Below are 18361 nucleotides of genomic sequence, written 5' to 3'. Positions count from 1 at the left end.
CTTTGCCCCATGGCTCTGCTGCACACTCCTTGACACCGGGTTTCGGGGCCACCCCAGAACCCCTCTTGGCATCTAAGCACGAACAACTGGAGTGCATAAGAAATCATTCAAGATGAACTGGTAGATAAGTTTCCTTCCATTCCACCTCCCACAGGCTGTACTGAGTCTCATTTTATATGGCTTCTGAGAGGACGATCCCTTGAGTGGGAGCCATCAGCAGCACTTAGAGGAGGAGATGGACAACTATCCTGGCACGGGCTCTTCCATTTTCCCCGCCTTCCTCTTTTTGCCTCTCATTCCTGCCCAGGCTCTGCATTCTGGAAAACCCAGGCTAAGATGTCCCCATGGATGGATACAGCCAGAAGACACTTAGCTGTCTAGGTTTCCTTGCCAGCCTCTGGATACTGCGGAAGTGTTTTAAGGGTCTGATTCCACTCACCTTTCTCAGTTTTACAGACCAGATTCTTCGAAGGTCAGGACTGCTGCCTCTCCTGAGTACACCGACCAGATCTTTCCTTTGCTTGTACCTGTACCATTCATTTGTGAATCAATCATGCACTCCTATTGATTTCTTGTTTAGTGATACAACATTTGTGTCTTTGCGTGTGTTTAAGTTCTTACGTGCTACTGACTCTTCTCGAGTTTAAGAAGAGGAATTACTGACACATCTACCTCCCCCTCCTTCTCCCTCCCACACCTCCCAATACTCACTCTCTTCCCTCTCCCTGGAGTCCCATTCCTCCCCCGCCTCATTTATGCTGTCATCATTTGTGGGCAAGAGATTTGAGTGAGTGAAAGGAGGACTGCTTGACTCCCATGTTGGACTCACAAACTCTGCCCCTAATACAGTTCTGCTCCCAGCCCCTTTCTAGAAGTTAAAGTTCAGAGACCCAAGTCCCATGAGCAGTTTTAAACCCTTGATCCTGGAGTCAGACTGGAGAGGCTGTGGCTACCAGCTGCCTGGTCCTGCTTCAGCCCCTGCAGCAGCTGGTTCAGGGGGGCAAGTCCACTGTCCAGCTGGGCAGGACTGGAGCTCTTCAGGATCTATGCGTCAACCTTCCCCTTGTCCTCAGCTAGACTATAAGCTCCCTGAAGACACAGATATCATCTGCCTCATTTAATGCTGTCTTTTGTGTCTAGAACAATACCTGGAACATAGCTGGTGCTCAATAAATAGTTAAGGAAGGAAGAAAGAGAGGGGAGGAGGGAAGGACCATGATACATCATCGCCAGTCTTGAGTCAAATGACAGAAATGTGCACAGGTGAGGTCAACAGGTGGCAGGGGGGCTGCTATCTGTATTTTCAAACTGATGAAATCTCTGGGTCTGCCAAGAAGTTGAAGAATTGGTCCTCAAAAGAGAGTTGGGACCACAGGCTGAAAACCATAGGAATGCTGGGGTTTCAAAGACACTAAAAATATCCTCTCTCTGGGGGTGCAGTAAGGCTCTTCTAAATCATTACAGCTACCTCGGACAAAGTCAACCGTGTTCATCCTGAATGTATCAGACAAACGGCTCTTGGAATCATTGGGACTCAGATCATTCCTACTTTAAATAAGGTGAAATAAGCCTCTACAGTCAGAATCCAACCTTGTTGTGTTTTTTTTATGGCTGCTAAGGAAACACCTGTGACAGAAGCAAACAGGGGGTAAAGTGGTGAGGTGACTTGCATCTGGGAAGCGGCAGTAATGGGATGGCATACAGAGTAATCAGCCTGACAGGGCCAACTTCCCATTCCTCTCTGCCTCCGTCTATTTTCTTCATAGCACTTATCCCTACCTCTCCCCTTGTATTTACTTACTGTCCTTCTTTCTCCTTAACATGTCCATCCCACCAGAGCAAGGCCATTGTCTTACTAACCCCTGTATCTCCTGTCTCAGATCAATGCCTGGCATTTAGTGGGCATTCAAAAATTAACTACTAACGAATGAATGGAAGAATATGAAAACAATTAGTTGAATCCCTGCCATATGCTGGGCCCTGTCCTTGAGCATGCTATAAGGATAGTGAGGGAGACAGGGCTAAACATAAACCTACCATAGCTCGACCCCTGATTTTAGAAAGGTGCATATCCAAGGCGTTGCAAGACTCCCCCGAAGCGGAAACCTCCCGGGGTGTGCGGGGCGGAGGCGAGGGGGGGGGGGTGGTCCTTGGGAAGAAGCCCGTGTGCCAGGAGTGCCAGGGAGCCAGGGGTACTGGCAGGGATGCGGCTGGAGACAGAGCTCCAGGCTCCTTTACTCTTCGCCTGGCTCCTCGGCATTTTTTCCTGACCTACGGAACCTCGGCTCCAGAGGAATCTCTCTGTCGCGCGGGACCCCAGTCACATCTTCTCCCGGCACCGGAGACGCCAGCCCCGGGTGTTCCAGTTGTCCTGCCCAATACCTCAGAGACCTCCACCTGCGGGAGGAAACCCCTCCCCGGCCCCGCCGGAGCGCGCTCCAGGACCCCGCCCCCTGCCTGCCGTCTGCGGCGGGGCAGGACCCCGCCCCGCCCTCTCGGCCCGCAGGACCCCGGCCCCGCCCCGCCCCCGTAGCCCCGCCGCTCCGTCCCGGGGGGGCGGGGCCGCGCGCCGCGGCGTCTCCGAGGCGGGGGGCGCGAGGCAGGGGGCGGGGCGGCCCCCAGCGCCGGCCAATCAGCGCCGCTATCACATCCATGCAAATACGAGCACAATGGAGCGAGCCCATCACTCGCCCCTGCAAGCAAGCTTGAAATGGGCTTCTGCCTGAGCGGCAGCCGAGCTAGCCAATGACTCTGTATTTTGGGCCGGCGAAGCCCAATGGCATGGCAGGGAAGGCGGGCCCGAGCCGGGTTAGGGTGTCCTTGCAGGGTGTCTGAGCTAAACTTCACCAAATAATAGCTGTTTGTATTTTGGCTGCTGCAGGAGCCATTTTAGGTAAGTTCTTCTCTTAAACTTTTTATTTTCCTCCCCGGCCTCGGCGGGCCGGCCTTTTCCGCGGGCCCCCAGCCCCGCCCCGCCGGCCAGGCTGGGGTGCCCCTATGAATGAAGCCAGGACGAGGGGCTGCGGCGGCGCCGCCGAGGCCCGGCCGGGGTCCGAGCTGGGGCCGGCGGCGGGCGGCCTGGCGGAGGGCAGGCGGCGGCCTGAGGCCTGAGGCTAGGGGCCGGCCTCCGCCTGCGCTCCGCTCCGGGCTCGCGTTCAGGCCGCGCTCCGGCCGGGTGGCCGTCCTTGGGAGTGCGCCGCTGCGGGCCGCGCGGAGGGGCGGGGGTCCGGGCAGCCCCCCGGCCGCGGGCCAGGCGGGCGGAGGCGGGGCGTGCGAAGGGCTCCCCCATTCCCCCCGCCCCCCGCCTCCTCGGAACCCGGCCGAGGAGGGACCCCGGTCGTGCCGCGGCGGGGCAGGGGTGACCGCTATTCCCCCCGCCGCCCCCGCGGAGAAGTTGCTCTATTGGCGTCCTGCGTCTGTTTGCAGGGGTGGAGGAGGGTGGGCTGGTGCCAGGCTGCTGCTCCGGGAGGGGGCGGGGGCCCCCGGCGCGTCCCCGGAGCGCGCACCCCCTCCGCCCCCTTCTTACGCACTAGCGCGCACTCGCCCCGAGAATTGGAACCCTGGAGGTGTCCAGCAGCCCCGCAGCCAAGTTTTGTGCATTATTAGATTGCATGTTGGAGCGTAAAGGGAAAAAAAAAAAGGAATCTCTCTCTTTCAGGGTATTTCTTTCCTTGGCTGTTGAGAAGTAACGGAGTCTGTTGCTCCCAAATTTCCAGGGACGTGCCTGTCAGATGTGCAGAGGGTTGGCAGCTACTTGGTTTTTAAAAAGACGCTATTAGGAAATCCCCTCACTAGTGAGATAATTGAAATTTGAGTTTGTTTGCAGCTTCAGTTTTATTTGATCCGATTAAAAATGCATAAGCAGACACTTATATTTGTGTACGGAAAGTGTTCCTAGTTCCAGTTATGACTGCTGTGACTGTGGTTTCAGTAGTGTGTGATCTAATAAGGCACTGTAATTCGATTTTGAACCTGTAGGCCCGTATTCTCCAAATGAGGGTTTATGGACCATTAGTAGTCTGGCCAAGGTTTCTAGTGAATCCTTAACATCTCCAGGCATCTTTGGAGCTGTGTATGCGCCTTATTTCCAACCCCCTCTGCACTGCTCCTTTCTGGCGTGGCAGATCCATGAACAGAGAAGATACCCATTTAAACATTTTCACAGTTTTTAGAGTGTCTGCAGTGTTGCCTGAAATTCGATTTTTGTTTCTCAGCAGGCTTATAGGAATACCATCCCAGTAGGCTCTACATTTAGATGTACTTTGAGGGAATACGCTTGGGGCCCTTAGAAAAGTCCAGACAGGGACTACTGCTGTGTTCCCAAGACTAATCTACGAGCTGTCTTTCTTACTGGGGATTTGTCCCCATCAGCTGCATAGCACAGGAGAATTTGCCGGTATTCCAAATGGGAAGATCAAGCTGGCAACCTCAGGGAGATAGTTTTTCTAAACTTTGTGGTTCTCAGGGAAGAGAGAGAAGGTTTGAGATCCATGTGTGATAAAAATGATTAGGCGTGAATCAGCAAGTGAAAGGATGTATGCCAACCAGAACAGGTGGTTTCATATAAGCCATGCATGACTGTAACCAGAGGCCTGGGAAAATGTGGAGTGGTGAAATGATTAATTTTGGACTTCTTTCTGTCCCAGGGCAGAATTCCTAGATGAATTAAGATGAATTATTTAAGCTTTTTTTTTTTTTTTATTAATAGATTATTAAAAACCTTTACAACTCCCCCCCCCCCCCTTTTTTTTGGCTAACTTTGAAATCTCCCTTACCAGATTAGGATACTGTTCTTGGCTATAGTCTGGCCTTGGGCAAAGTAAACCTAGATCTGTTGTGAAATTAGTTGTGTCTCCTTGTGCTACCACAGTCTGCCTGGAGTCACATTTTTTTTTTTTTTTTTTAATTTATTTATCTTTGGCTGCCCACTGGGTCTTCGTTGCTGTGTGTGGGCTCTCTCCAGTTGCAGCCAGTGGGGGCTGCTCTCTAGTTGCGTTTGGTGGACTTCCCAGGCTTCTCCTACTGCAGTTGTGGCGTGGGGGCCCCTCGGCATGTGGGATCTTCCCAGACCAGGGGTTGAACCCATGTCCTCTGCACTGGCAGGTGGATATCTCAACCTCTGGACCACTAGGGAAGTCTGAGTCACATCTTTCATACTGCAATTATTTTTTTGCTTTTTACATTTAGTTGTTATCGCACTGTAAAGTCTTGGAATAGGATCAGCTTTCCCGCAACTTTTTAAGATGCTATGGCTTTCCCATCATTTTTATAATTTATTATCAGTATAGTCAGAAGTTCTTTGAACTTATCTGTGTATTACTTTCAGACAAATCAAGTGAAACATTGAATGGCCAGTTGAAAGTGAAGTGAGAGCCACAAGTAACAAGTAACATTACTGCATTTCTGGAAGATCCTTTGGCAGTTCCTTTTTTGTATTTATTGATTTACTTATAGCTATTAAGCAAAATCTTATATCTTTAGAAACCACTGTCTCATTTGTAAGTTGTTTTGCCATTATATTATAGAAAACCCATCAGGAACAGCAGGCCTTGGGGCTACCGTGTCTTGGAGCTGTCTGATTTAGAGAAGTTGCCAAGAAGTTTTCAAGTTTTCTTGGATGTATAACTTTGCCCCAAGCAGAGTTTGTGGTTACGTCTTCCTGTGTTAAGCCGTGAGGGAACAGGCTTGTGACTGTAGGTGCCTTATGTTTTTCAACTTTCACTGGAAGACTTTGTAATAAAATCCATGGAGTCACACATGGATTCATGTTCTGAACCCTTTTGAACAGGTTTTAGGATTTGAGGATTCTACCTGCATAAATATCTTTGGTACTATGACACAATGACAGTATCTGAATCAATTGAGAAGACTGTGTTCTCACCCTCTTCTCTCCTCCCCAGTATAGCAAGATTTGAAATTTGTTTTTTAAATTGAAGGATAGTTGATTTACAGTGATGTGTTAGTTTCAGGTGTACAAGCAAAGTGACTCAGTTTTATACATATATACTTTTACAGATTCAGTAATGCATACATATATATACTTTTTCCAGATTCTTTTCTGTTATATATGAGATATTCAGCATAGTTCCATGTGCTATACAGTAGGTCCTTGTTGTTTTATTTATATATAGTGATGTGTATTTGTTAATCCCAAACTCCTAATTTATCCCTCCCCCTACAATTGTTTTATTTTTAGTAAATATTTAGTAGTTCTCTTTATACTTCATCCCTCACAGAAGCTTTAGTCAAATTTAGGTGAAAAGCAACAGTGGATCCCATGCAACTGCCTGCATTTCCCCCTCCCAGGTTATTACTATACTGAAAACTCTGAAATACCTAAAAAACATCTCGAGCTTAGAGATCTTGTTTCCTAGAGAAAAGTTTTGTTTGCCATAGACTACGACACCCTTGTGACGGAAGCAAAAAGAACTAGCATTGAATGAATGAATACCTGGTCTGGGTCGGGCACTTAGCCAGGTGCTGGGACTACAAGAGATGAGGGAAAAAAACAAAACAAAGCCCTGTTTTCTTAGCCAGTCCAGGAGCTCCATGGACTGCAGCTCAGAGAAATGAAGTAACTTGTTCAAGGCCATGAAGCTGGTTCAGGTCAGAGCCAGAATTTGAACCCACATCACCTCCATCCAAAGCACACTTAGCCTTTTTTACCACCGGTACTCTCTAAAAAGGTTTCTTAAAAGGCTGCAGTGTGTCATGCTTTCGTGGTATGGTGCTAGATTAACGAGCACACTTTGCTTGAGTTTGGTACACCCATCCCTTTTCACTTCTCCATTTCGAGAATTTGTCACTGAAAAGGCAAGTTGGAATACAGTGAGGGCTGTTCCCCCACCCCACCCCGCATAGTGCAGAAGAGGTCTTTCTAGGGCACTTAGAAGTTCAGGGTTAGCCCAGTACAATAATAACCATGAAGTGCAGAAGGGGAATGCAGCTGATTTTTCCTTGCCAAAATGTTCTTCCCTTTGGTTTATTTCATGGAGGCCTTTGATACCCTTGTGAGAAATTCTGTTATTTCCATAAAAGTCCTGAAGGTAGTAAACTGGAGTTATTTTAAAGTATCTACCCCTTTTCCAATTTCTGAACCAAATTATTTGCATGAAATCTGGAGAAAAACGTTTGGTTTTGCTTGTAGTACCTGCATTACTTGGTTTTTCCAGTTGGTAATAGTGACTTTTCAATAGACTTCCATGGTGCTTTTATCCACTGACAATTTCAGAAGAACTTAACATACCGATTAGTGTTTGAAAATTTCAGGAAAACAGGGAAGTAGAATTTTAAGTTAACTTCAGGACATGAATCCAGACGTTTACAAAGTGACAGATGCATGTTTGAATTTTGTAAAAGAGTAAAGGAAGATTTCTATTTTTCTACTTTTCTACTCCTTTATTAAAGATTCTTCTAGGGGTTTTTTTGTTGATCTAATTTTATGGATCAAATATAGTATTGGTAAAATTTTAATATATGTTTTGGATTTTCTTGTACACTATGTGACCAAAGCATTTTATTTGTGGAATATCTACATTTTTAAATTCTAAGATTGCCTTTCCATAAAAGGTCAAGCTTCAGGTTAAATGAAGGTCTAGCTTCCCAGGTTGTGCAGTGGTAAAGAATCTGCCTGCCAGTGAGGGATATGCAAGAGAAAAGTTTCAATCCCTGGGTCAGGAAGATGCCCTGGAGTAGGAAATGGCAACCCACTCCTATATTCTTTCCTGGAGAATTCCATGGACAGAGGAGCTTGGCAGGTGCCAAGAGTTGGACATGACTGAGTGACTGAGCAGCTACTGTAACATTGACCTTTGGGTCCTACCTATTTAGGTTGATGCTTTCTATCCTTGGATTCATGGACATCAAGGGAGTGTTTAGCTCATCTGTAAACTCCCCAAAATAGTGTGTAAAATATCGCTTGTGTGTGCATTTTTATGGGAAGCAAATCCGTTGGTTTTTATGATTCTCAAAGAGGTCTGTGACTCCCCCTTTGCTTCTCTCCCTTATCTCTTCCCACCCAGGTACAAAAATAATATTAAGGATCATTGGTTTAGGTTATTACAAAGGAGTTGTTTGGTTTGAGCAAAATCTTTTGCCTAGAGGCTGACTTCTTTGGGTATTTTTTTGCACAATCTCAGTCTGGATCAGTTGACCTGGGCTTGGGGACGCCCTTATGCATCCCTGAGGATGGTTTCTAGGCAAGGGTTACCCCCAGAATTCTTCCCTGTCTTATAGTTGGGAAGCTGTTCCACGCCTTTGCCCGTTGTCTGTGCAGCCTGATAGAGTGAAGGTTGCAGCAGGTGACAAGACAGTCTTGAGAGTCTAGGGCCTCTTGGTCTTAGCCATCTGCCTCTGCAGATGGGACTGGAGGGGGTGGCCGTGGCAAAAGCTCCTGGTATTTTCTTGCTTTGAATTTTACTTCTTATTCATTCTGTTAGTGCTTCATTCAATATGTTAGGAGGAAAAGGGTTTTCTTTCTGACCCTATAGGCAGAACAGTTAGAAAGAATCTCCTCTCATTTTTATATTCCCCAGACTTTTTAATGAGATATACCTTGTAACTTTTCTGTTAATGTTGTTAACTTTAAGTGGAATTTTTCTTAAAATAAGGACTCGTTGAGATGTAACCTTATTTTATACAGAACATCATATATGTCAAGTTCTGTTGGACCAGATGTTATTATAGGAAAAAGGGTCACGTATTAAAAGATCTCGGAGCCTTATTTTACAACTTATTTAAGTAATAGTCAAACAGATTGGTAAAACAGAATGATTGAGCAGTCAGAAAATTCTCAGAGTAATCTCTAGGAAGTGGCTGAACTTGAAGTTATCCTGGAGATTTTCTCTTAGGAGTCTGTTTGTTGGGCCAGACTTGAAGTTGACTAGGAGGAAAATCTGTTTGGTTTGATATACGAATGAGAAAAACACCTAAACTTTAGGTAGTTGGTGAGGGGCATTGAGTCCCATACAGGGATTCTGTTTGATGTGTTCCTTTCCTAAGAGTACAGAAGTGAAGAGATATACCTGGACTGGTCACTTTGGGTTTGGGGAAACCATCAGTATTCTTAAGAAGTCCTTTGAAGGATTGTGTCTGGTAAGGAAGGTCCCAAATCATCGATTTTATTTAGTAAAGAAATTTTATGGAGTTTAATGCAGAGACTAGTAATGTTCATTGTGTATCTTGGCTGACCAACTTTTGCATTGTTAGCAATCTAAACTCAACCTTGGGTTAGCATGAAAAAGTCAAGCCATCATCTTTGTTGACCATGTGACAGTTTTGGATCACGTTATAAATGAAGACCTGTCAGATTGTTTCTTTGAGCAAACCCCATATATTACTGTTTTAATGGAGGTGGAGGGTGATTTAATGGTGGAGGGTGGTTTCTGCTTCATGGAAATAACATTTATGCCTCAAGTTGTAAAAATACATTGAAGAAATGGTAGGGGATATGAAAGAGATCATTAATGACCAGCTCCAGAAAGATAATCATAAAAACGTAAAATCAGCTCTTCTAGATCAGGGCTACTCAAACTTAGTCTGGATCCTTGCAAGTCTGTGGACTGTTTGTTACCTGTCTGTGATGAGGTAAGTTCAAAACTTGTAGGAATAACATTTTGGGGGCTTCCCTGGTGGCTCAGCGGTAAGGAATCTGCCTGCAGTGCAGGTTTGATTCCTGGGTTGGGAAGTGGCAACCCACGCCAGTATCCTTGCTTGGGAAATCCCATGCACAGAGGAGCCTGGCAGGCTACAGATCATGGTGTTGCATAAGAGTCAGACATGACTTAGCGACTAAAGAGCAGCAATATTTTTAAGAAAAATGGTTTGTCTGTTGAATCTGATAATAAAAAATGTAAGTTTATGGCGTGGTCCTTGTTTAAAATAATTTTTCCTGGTAACTAGCTTTTCTAGCATTTTATCAAAGTGTTGGTTAAAGATGGATTAAGAAGAAACACAAACTGATCCTTTATTATAGAGTACTGTACTGCTTGAGATGATGGGCACATCAGCGTCCTGCTGGAGCACTATTAGAAGTGAAGGTTTTTTGACCCCATCCCTGGTGGCGCAGACCATAAAGCTTCTCCCCTGCAATGCAGGTTTGATCCCTGAGTTGGAAAAAACCCCTGGGGAAGCAAATGGCTCCCCACTCCAGTGTTCTTGGGGCTTCCCTGGTGGCTCAGATGGTAAAGAATCGGTCTGGAATGCAGGAGACCCGGGTTTGATCCTGGGTTTTGAAGATCCCCTGGAGAAGGAAATGGCATCCCACTTCAGTATTCTTGTCTGGAGAATCCCATGAACAGAGGAGCCTGGAGGGCTACAGTCCATGGGGTCACAGAGAGTCAGACTCAACTGAGCAACTAACACCTTCACATTCAGACCCCTGAGATAAACTCCTGGGTTAGGGACCCAGTAATGTGTGTTATAATGTGGTATAACGTGCTATCCTGATGATTTTGTGTACCTTTAAATGTGAGAAATGTTGTCCTAGGTCAGCACTGTCAGTGGAACTTTGTGCAATGATGGAAAACATCCTGTATCTGTGCAGGCCCTACTAGTCACATGTGGCTTTTGAAGCTCCTGAAAGGTGCCTGGTTTGACTGAGGAACAGAATTAAAAGTTTTATTTAAAATATTAGTTAGTTTGAGCTTAAATAGCCACATATGGCTGGTGGCCCTGGCATTTGACAGCACAGCTCTAGACCCTTTAACAACCTCCTCCCACTCCCTAACATTTGGGGGTAAATAGTGGATTTTTTCCCCCTCTATTCGTTTAGAAAGGAAAATACAATATGGGGCAAGACTGTTCTTTAGCCTGAAATGAGACTAAACAAGTCATATAATAAAGTTTGACACTATTTTTTCCATTTATATTTACCTATTTATTTTTATCTAAAAGTTGATTTGCTGTTAAGAAAATAGTAGGATCAGAAAATAAATTTAGATCTGTGTCTTCTAAGGTTTTGTAAACAGCAAGGTAGGTTTTCATGCGAGGCCTTATGACCTTTCATGTCTTTCAGAATGACTGCTGAAGCTTTTTTCTTTCTTACAAAGATTTATTACAGGCAGCTTTTAAGTGCAACGCTTAATTCTCAATATAAAACGCTGGTGTTGAGGGTTCTCATTACTTTAGACTAGTTAATGGAGATTTTTTCTATGTAAAGTATTTCTGGTTTACCAGCTTTCTTAGAGGATGGTTTTTCAGTTTATAAAGGTATAATCTTTTTCTTTAATAATATTCACCAAACTTCCCTTGAAGGATTGAGCCTTATCTTCTGTCCTCTTCCAATATATTTAAAAGTTGATTGCTTAAAGGAAAGGATTTCTTTTACTCATTCAGGGTTTGTGTATGCTTCCCTGCCTCCAGCCCCATCTATTTATACTTCAAGTTTTGAATCCCTTAAAATCAAGGATAACATTGAGGCAAAATATGTTTATTGGTTAACATCCATTGCAGAATTGGAAAGTATTTTGTGATTGACAAGGTGGAAGGAAACATGGCTATAGAAGTAAGTGAAGGGACTTCCCTGGTGGTCCAGTGGCTAAGACTCTGTGCGCCCGTTGCAGGGGGCCTGGGTTCGATCCCTGGTCAGGGGACTAGATCCCATGTGCTGCAGCTAAAGATCCTGCATGCTGCAGTGAAAATCCAAAATCCCCAGTTCCATAGCTAAGACTTTAGACTAGTCTAGACTAGACTAGACTAGGCAGCCAAATAAGTAAGTATTTTTTAAAAAAAGTAAATGAAGATTCTCAGGTAGATTTATAGCTTTTTAAAATGTTGTCTAGACATAATAAAATGGATCTTTCTAGGGATATTGTAATTTTCTTAAATTAATTTGCCAGGTTTTAGGTTTTCAAGCAGGAGATTGTTATTCATTCAGCAGTGACTCTTGAAGCATGAGAGACAGTAGGAGTGTTCCATACACTTTTTACACTCAGAGATATTAGACTCAGAAGGCTTCTTAGAGATTGTAGGTAGGGCTGTAGGCAGAGCAGCGTTGCTGATGCAGCAGTGGCCCTTGCTTTGTTTACGGCGTGAACGTGAGTTTTCATTGAAAAGCAGCACTGTTTTCCCTTTAATTCTGTTGTAGGAGACAGTCTTACTCTCTCAGAGTGACTTGAGATTTCTGGTAGGTTGTCTGGGCAGGGGCTTCTGTTCAGCTGAGACACAAGTTACCACTGATTGGGAGAGCTTAACATTTTGTAACGTGCATCTTTGAGCTCTTTTGTTGGACTTTCTCCAAAGGATTTCAAGTTCTTGATCCCTAGGCACATATTTGGATTACTGCTTTGGGGTCTTAAGGAATTGGAAAACCCAGTCTGTTGGAATTGAGATCTGGTAGCTGACAGATCCCAAGCCTTGCAGTTTCAGAGGTTCATTGCTTCAGATTTGTCTCCATCACCATTGCTGATTTGCAGAGCTATGACTGGAATGTTGTATGAGATGTTACTAAAAAAACTGACTTCATAAGCCATGCTGAAACACCAGACTCCTCATTTACACATGATAGTCATACTCTGTCCATCGTTATCTGCTCTTCCTTCGACATTTTGCGCTCGCAGGGCTCTCCCAGGGTGCTCTTGACTTTTCTTCCATTGTTCACTGTTAAACTAAGCTTTGTTCCTACCATCGTAGCTGTGATTATGGTAGTTATTTCTAGTTTAAAGTTTAAGTGTTATCAAGTCTTACATAATTCAGCGTCTTCACTGGATTCTTCTAAAGCAAAACTTCTTTCTGGTTTCTCAGGATTGCAGAAGAGTAGAGTTGAAAGGGACTTCGAGGCCATCTAGTCAATATTTTTCTTATGGATGATGAAGGGGCTTCCCAGGTGGCACTAGTGGTAAGGAATCCACCTGCCCAATGCAGAAGACCCAAGAGATGCATGTTCGATCCCTAGGTTGGGAAGATCCTCTGGAGGAGGAAATGGCATCTCGCTGCAGCATTCTTGCTTGGAAAATCCCATGGACAGAGGAGCCTGGCAGACTACAGTCCATGGGGCCGCAAAGAGTTGGACACACCTCCAGCGACTGAACGCACATGGATGATGGAAGAGAGTCCCAGTCAGAAAATTTGTTAGGTCATAGAACTAGGTTACGGTCAAGTTAGGATTCAGTTCTCATTTCACTAAATAGAACTCCTGCCTGAACTCTGATGGTTAGGGTCCTAAAAACGCACATAGGAGGAGTTCCCTTAAGAACTTGTGGAGAAAGGTGGGGAAGGAGTGCTCGGAGTTTAGAAGTGAATTTTTGAAAGGCTGCATTATTTTTCTTATGTTCTCTAAAATAGAGATATTATCAATGAAATTTTCCATGTCCTAAAGGAGTCCGAATGACTGGTACTATTTTGGTAACTCTTGTTTACTATGTCTTGTTTGCTAGAAACATTCTGGCGTGGCCTTCCCTGATACCGTGCTAAAAGGCTTGTGGTTCTATTTTGGTAACTCGTGTTTACTATTCTTTGCTTACTAGAAACTTTTTGGCATGTCCTTCCATTACATCCTGGTGAGATGCTTGTAAATTCACCTTTGCTTTATTGCAAATAACGTGTTTGAGAGGTGGTTCTCACATCTGCATATTCCTTCGGCTTTAGGCCTTAGGGTTCATAGAATAAGTCTTTCCCTGAGCCCTCAATAATCATGATAGTAGTAATAGCAGCTACTCGGTCATTGGTGGCTTAGTGAACACCTGGCATGGTGCGAGGTTCCTTCGTGGTTTGCTGGTTGTTAGGGCTGTCCTCCTTCTATTTCTTCTGGGTACATGGTAGAATTACACTCCATCACCTTGAAGTTCAGCGTGGCCACATGACTTGCTTTGGATACTGAAATTTGACTGGAAGTCATGTGAGACGCTTCTAGGCAGATACTTCTCCACCCCCCCTCCCCCCTCCCCGAAAGAAACCTGCAGTGGTTACACAGTATAAGCCAGTTAGCCCATACTTTAGACCACTGCATTTTTTAACAGGAATTTTAACTGCAGCATAACCAAGCGCATCCTGAAGAATATACATGGACTTCTTCTTCATCTTCCTGGCTAAGGGCTGATACTAGCCCATGTTACAGTTGAGGCAGCGGAGGTAAAGGAGTTAAGTTACTTGCGTGTAGTTGCAGAGCTAGTCACCTAAGCAGTTTGAACCTGACATTCTTTTTATTTATTTTATTAATTTTTTTGTTGGCTGTGCTGGGTCTGGTTACTGCACAGGTTTTTCTCTCATCGCGGTGAGTGGGGCTACTCTCTTGTTGCAGTGCGCTGGCTTCTCGTCGCGGTGGCTTCTCTTCTCGCGGAGCACAGGCCCTGGAGCGTGCGAGCTTCAGTAGTTGCTTCTCGAGGGCTCGGTACTTGGGGCCCTGAGGCTCTGGAGCACAGGCTCAATAATGGGCTTAGTTGCTCTGTGGCCTGGGGGATCTTCACCGATCAGGGATTGAACCCCTGTCTCCTGCATTGGCTGGTGGACTCTTTACCACTGAGCCAGCAGGAAGCCCCCTTTAGTTTTTTTAATATTTGCTTATTTATTTTTGGCTGCGCTGGGTCTTCGTTGCTGCGTGTGGGCTTTCTCTAGTTGTGGCGGCGTGTGGGGACTACCCTCTGGTTGTGGTGCTCAGGCTTCTCGTTGTGATGCTTTCTCTTGTTGCTGAGCACCGGCCCTTCCTGGAGCAGGAGCAAACGTGTGTCCCCTGCACGGGCAGGCAGATTCTTTACCGCTGGACCACCGGGGAGGTCCTGAGCCCGACGTTCTTAAGCAGTTACGGTTTGCTGCCCTCCGTGTGCTGTGCCATCCCGGTACCGAAGGTGTCTAGAACATGGGCTCTGCCCGCGCTAACTTCATGTCAGAACTCCTGCTTGCCTCTGTCTCGGCCCTTCTTCCGGAGAGATGCTCCTGCCGTTCCCAGCGTTTACCCTGCCCAGTGTGGTGCTGCTCACCCCCATTCCTCCTCTGTCGTCTGTTCTCTGCTCTTACTGCCTTCTGAAATTCCGTCTTTCACGTGATGAGGATAGTTCCTTGCCGTAAATATCTTTGCATTTCTAATATTTTTGAAGCAACTTTCTCAGAAGGCCACACTTAGCTTATGAACAGGAGACTGCCTGCCAGTGATGATTAAAGTGCCTGGCCTCTGCAGCCAGCCTCCGGGTTTGAATCCGGGCTGTGCTACTCACCCTCCATGCCTCAGTTTCCTCCTCTGTAAGGAGAGATACCCGTGTCTCATGGTTCTTTCGACGATTAAATGAGTTAATTTATGTAATGCCTTGGAACAATACCTGGCGCACTGTAAGCATGATTTAAGCATTAGATATTATCATTTTATGAAGAATCAGGTATCTGAGGGCTAAGATGGAGATAAGTCACTACTGATTTTAATCTTTCTGAGGTTAATATTAAGATATCAAAGATTTAATACCACCTTTAATTTTCCCTTTTCTTCAGTAGGAATTACTGAGCAACTTATAAGCTCTGGGGAGGAAATGACCTAGAGCTTGCCCCTAAAGAATTTACAGTATAGAGGGGAGGTGAGATACATGTCTACATGTACAGCAGATACCTGTACACAGATATCTGCTATTATGAAGTAGCCCATAAAAAATGTCCAAGACAGAAAGATAAAGGGCTTTGGAAATTCAGAAAAGGGAGGGATGGGGAGTCAGAGAAGGCTTTGAGTCAGACTGGGCATCTATTCGGGTAGGAAAGATGCAGGATTTGGATATGTGGAGACTGGGTGAGAAAGGGAGCCAATCTCTGCATGAAAGGAAAGATCAGATCCAGGGGCATAATAAATATATTCATTCATCCATTCAGCAAATGTGTGTTGAACCTTTACTTTGTGCTCAGCACGGATATAAGCCCTGGGGCTGCAGTGGTAAACAGAATCAAGTTCCTGCTCTCATGGAGCTTATGTTCTAGTCTTGTTTGAATATGCAGAACCATGATATATCAGGTGGCTGACTCAGGAGAAAAATAAAGCAGGATAAGGAGACAGAGAATAGATTTACATAACTAAGAAAAGCATGATTAATTTCTAAAGGTCAGGTTTTTGGGCGGAGGGGAATCTCTTGAGGAAACCCAGTGTGTTAGTTGCTCAGTTGTGTCCCACTCTTTGCGACACCATGAGCTGTAGCCCACCAGGCTCCTCTGTCCCTGGAATTCTCCAGGCAAGAATACTGGAGTGGGTAGCCATTCCCTTCTCCAGGGGATCTTCCCAATCCAGGGGTCAAACCCAGGTTTACTGCATTGCAGGTGGATTCTTTACTGTCTGAGCCAGCAGGGAATCACAAAGAATGCTGGAGTGGGTTGCACTTCCCTTCTCCAGGGGTTCTTCCCAACCCAGGGGTAGAACCTGGGTCTCATGCCTTGCAGGAGGATTCTTGGTCACTGTCTGAGCCAGCAGGGAAGCCCCGGACGGAGCTCAATGGCTTTCCTGTGCCATCGACTGTATCTGCTGTTTTCTTGCCTCCTGGTTTTCTGTGCCTTGCTCTGACAAAGAGCTGGACGTTCTCCTTTCTGTGAGATTGAGAATAGGCCCGGTGTCTTCATGGTGCCTTCCCCCTCTGTATCTGCTAGAAGCACTCTCTTTCCCCGCTTCACTTCCGGAGTCAGAGTTTGCCTACTTGCCTACGTAACTGACTGTCTTTTCTCATGCTACTCCTTTATTCCACAAGCATGTGGTGCCTCAATACTTAGTAAACAGATATTGAACTTTCATTTTGTTTCAGTCATTACTGGGCTTTAGGAACTTAAAGATAAATGCACTTGGCCTCTGTCCTTGAGGAACGCACAGTCTTACTAGAGATAGAAATAAAAACTGCTACTACCAACATTGTGATAACATGTCAGATTAGAGCCGTGTCCAGTTTTGTTAGAACTCCCCATGTACCCAGGGAAGCTGGTGAAGGCTTTTGAAAGGAAGGAAATTTTAAATTGGTTCCTGAAAATTGATTTGGAGTAAATAATCAGACTGGCACTGGTGTCTGATTTGAAGAAGCCTTTTATGCATAGGAAGTGTCCTCTGAGGGAACAGCCGGAATCTGGTGGAGAGCTGTGGAGCTGGGCGGGAGGTCCGGCTGGAGGAGTAGGTTGGAGACATTGAAAGGCTCTGGAGATTGCGGGAAGGAGTTTAGATTTGTATTGGTAGTGAGGAGCCATCAGAGACCTGAATGCAGGAGAGTGAATTGTATTCCATCCTTGGTAGAAGCGGTTGGTTTAAAACAGTGGCGCTCAAACAGGACTGTGTATTAGAATCGCCAGTGCCCAGTCTGCACACCAGAAAAGCGGATTTCCCTGGAAGAGATACCCAGGCACTGGAATTTTGATCACTTCTCAGGTGACTCCAGTGTGCATCCAAGTTAAGCACCAGTGGTTGGGAGAGGCTTGACCAACCGGTTAATGAATGAGGGAGGCCATTAATGGCCTGGCTAGGAGATAAGTCTCTGAATTGAGGCATTGGGAGCAGGGATAAGGGAAGACAGAGTCAACCATTGTTATTGTTCTTCGGTTTGCTGTATGTTTGTCTTCTCCAATAAAGTTGTGGCCCCATGAGTGCAAAGTCCAGTTGCTGTACTTTGAATTCCTCATAGAGAGCTGTGGGTAGCAGTTTCTCAATAAATATTTGCCATGGTTAAAGTCAGTTTTCTTTTGTTCGGGTACCCATAGTTGAGTTCTTAGGGCATTTTTATTTCAATTGCTTCTCTCCTTTTTGTCATTAAATAGAAATTCCTTTAGGAATGAGAATGGATGGAGATGAAACTTTTTGGTCAGTTTTACTTCCTCATAATTCTGATGAAAGATTTCAGAAGTTAAAACCCAGCGATTGAAACAGTGTCTGCATATGGACTTGATTTATCTGTACTGTTTCTCATTAGCCCAGATAATTAAATTTGCCTTTAACTCTTGGTATTTGTATAAAACCAACTAGTATTAATATACCCTTTAAAACAAAGACTCTACATAGAGTACCTAGATTCTTAAAGTATTCCTAAGGTTTACCTTCCCCAACAGCACATGAAAGGTAAACCCCCGAAATAATACCCAGATTCTGTTACTCTGTGCAGTGACTCAGGACTTTATTGCTGTGATATAGAAACAGACATGGTTTGTGCGTGTGAAATAATTCCTCTTTGCCAAATAACTTTATCTGTGTGTAGGGATAGTATTTTAAGTGTTGTGAAGCATTTTCATGTCAAGCTTTCATACTCTGTTCTAATGGAGGGGAGTTGGAACATAAGGAAATTAAGAACTTTTAAAATATTTGACAGCATTGGAAAAAAAAAAGTCAGAGGTCCTAAAAAAAAAATAAATAAATAAAATAAAATATTTGACAGCATTGATACCCCTTGCCACTTTGTATTTTGAAAAATAGCAAACCTGCAGAAAGGAAGTT

At 45.1% G+C, this 18361-nt stretch overlaps 1 protein-coding gene across 3 annotated transcripts in view; it reads left to right on the top strand.

Moving 5' to 3' along the window:
• The first annotated feature begins 2747 nt into the window (after positions 1-2747).
• CHD6 (chromodomain helicase DNA binding protein 6) overlaps positions 2748-18361 on the top strand; it is a 194903-nt gene continuing 179289 nt past the window's right edge. Inside the window, exon 1 of one of the 3 annotated variants that reach the window (XM_043884657.1) lies at positions 2748-2893. The gene's annotated coding sequence lies outside the window, so the exon portion shown is untranslated. The remainder of the gene's footprint in view (positions 2894-18361) is intronic. The other 2 variants (XM_043884658.1, XM_043884655.1) reach the window with 2 other exon arrangements.

The sequence above is a fragment of the Cervus elaphus genome, chromosome 23 (genome assembly GCF_910594005.1).
Source record: "Cervus elaphus chromosome 23, mCerEla1.1, whole genome shotgun sequence".
NCBI classification, from domain to species: Eukaryota; Metazoa; Chordata; class Mammalia; order Artiodactyla; family Cervidae; genus Cervus; species Cervus elaphus.
Note: the sequence above shows the minus strand (reverse complement) of the source record. Positions and strands in the feature narration are given on the sequence as shown.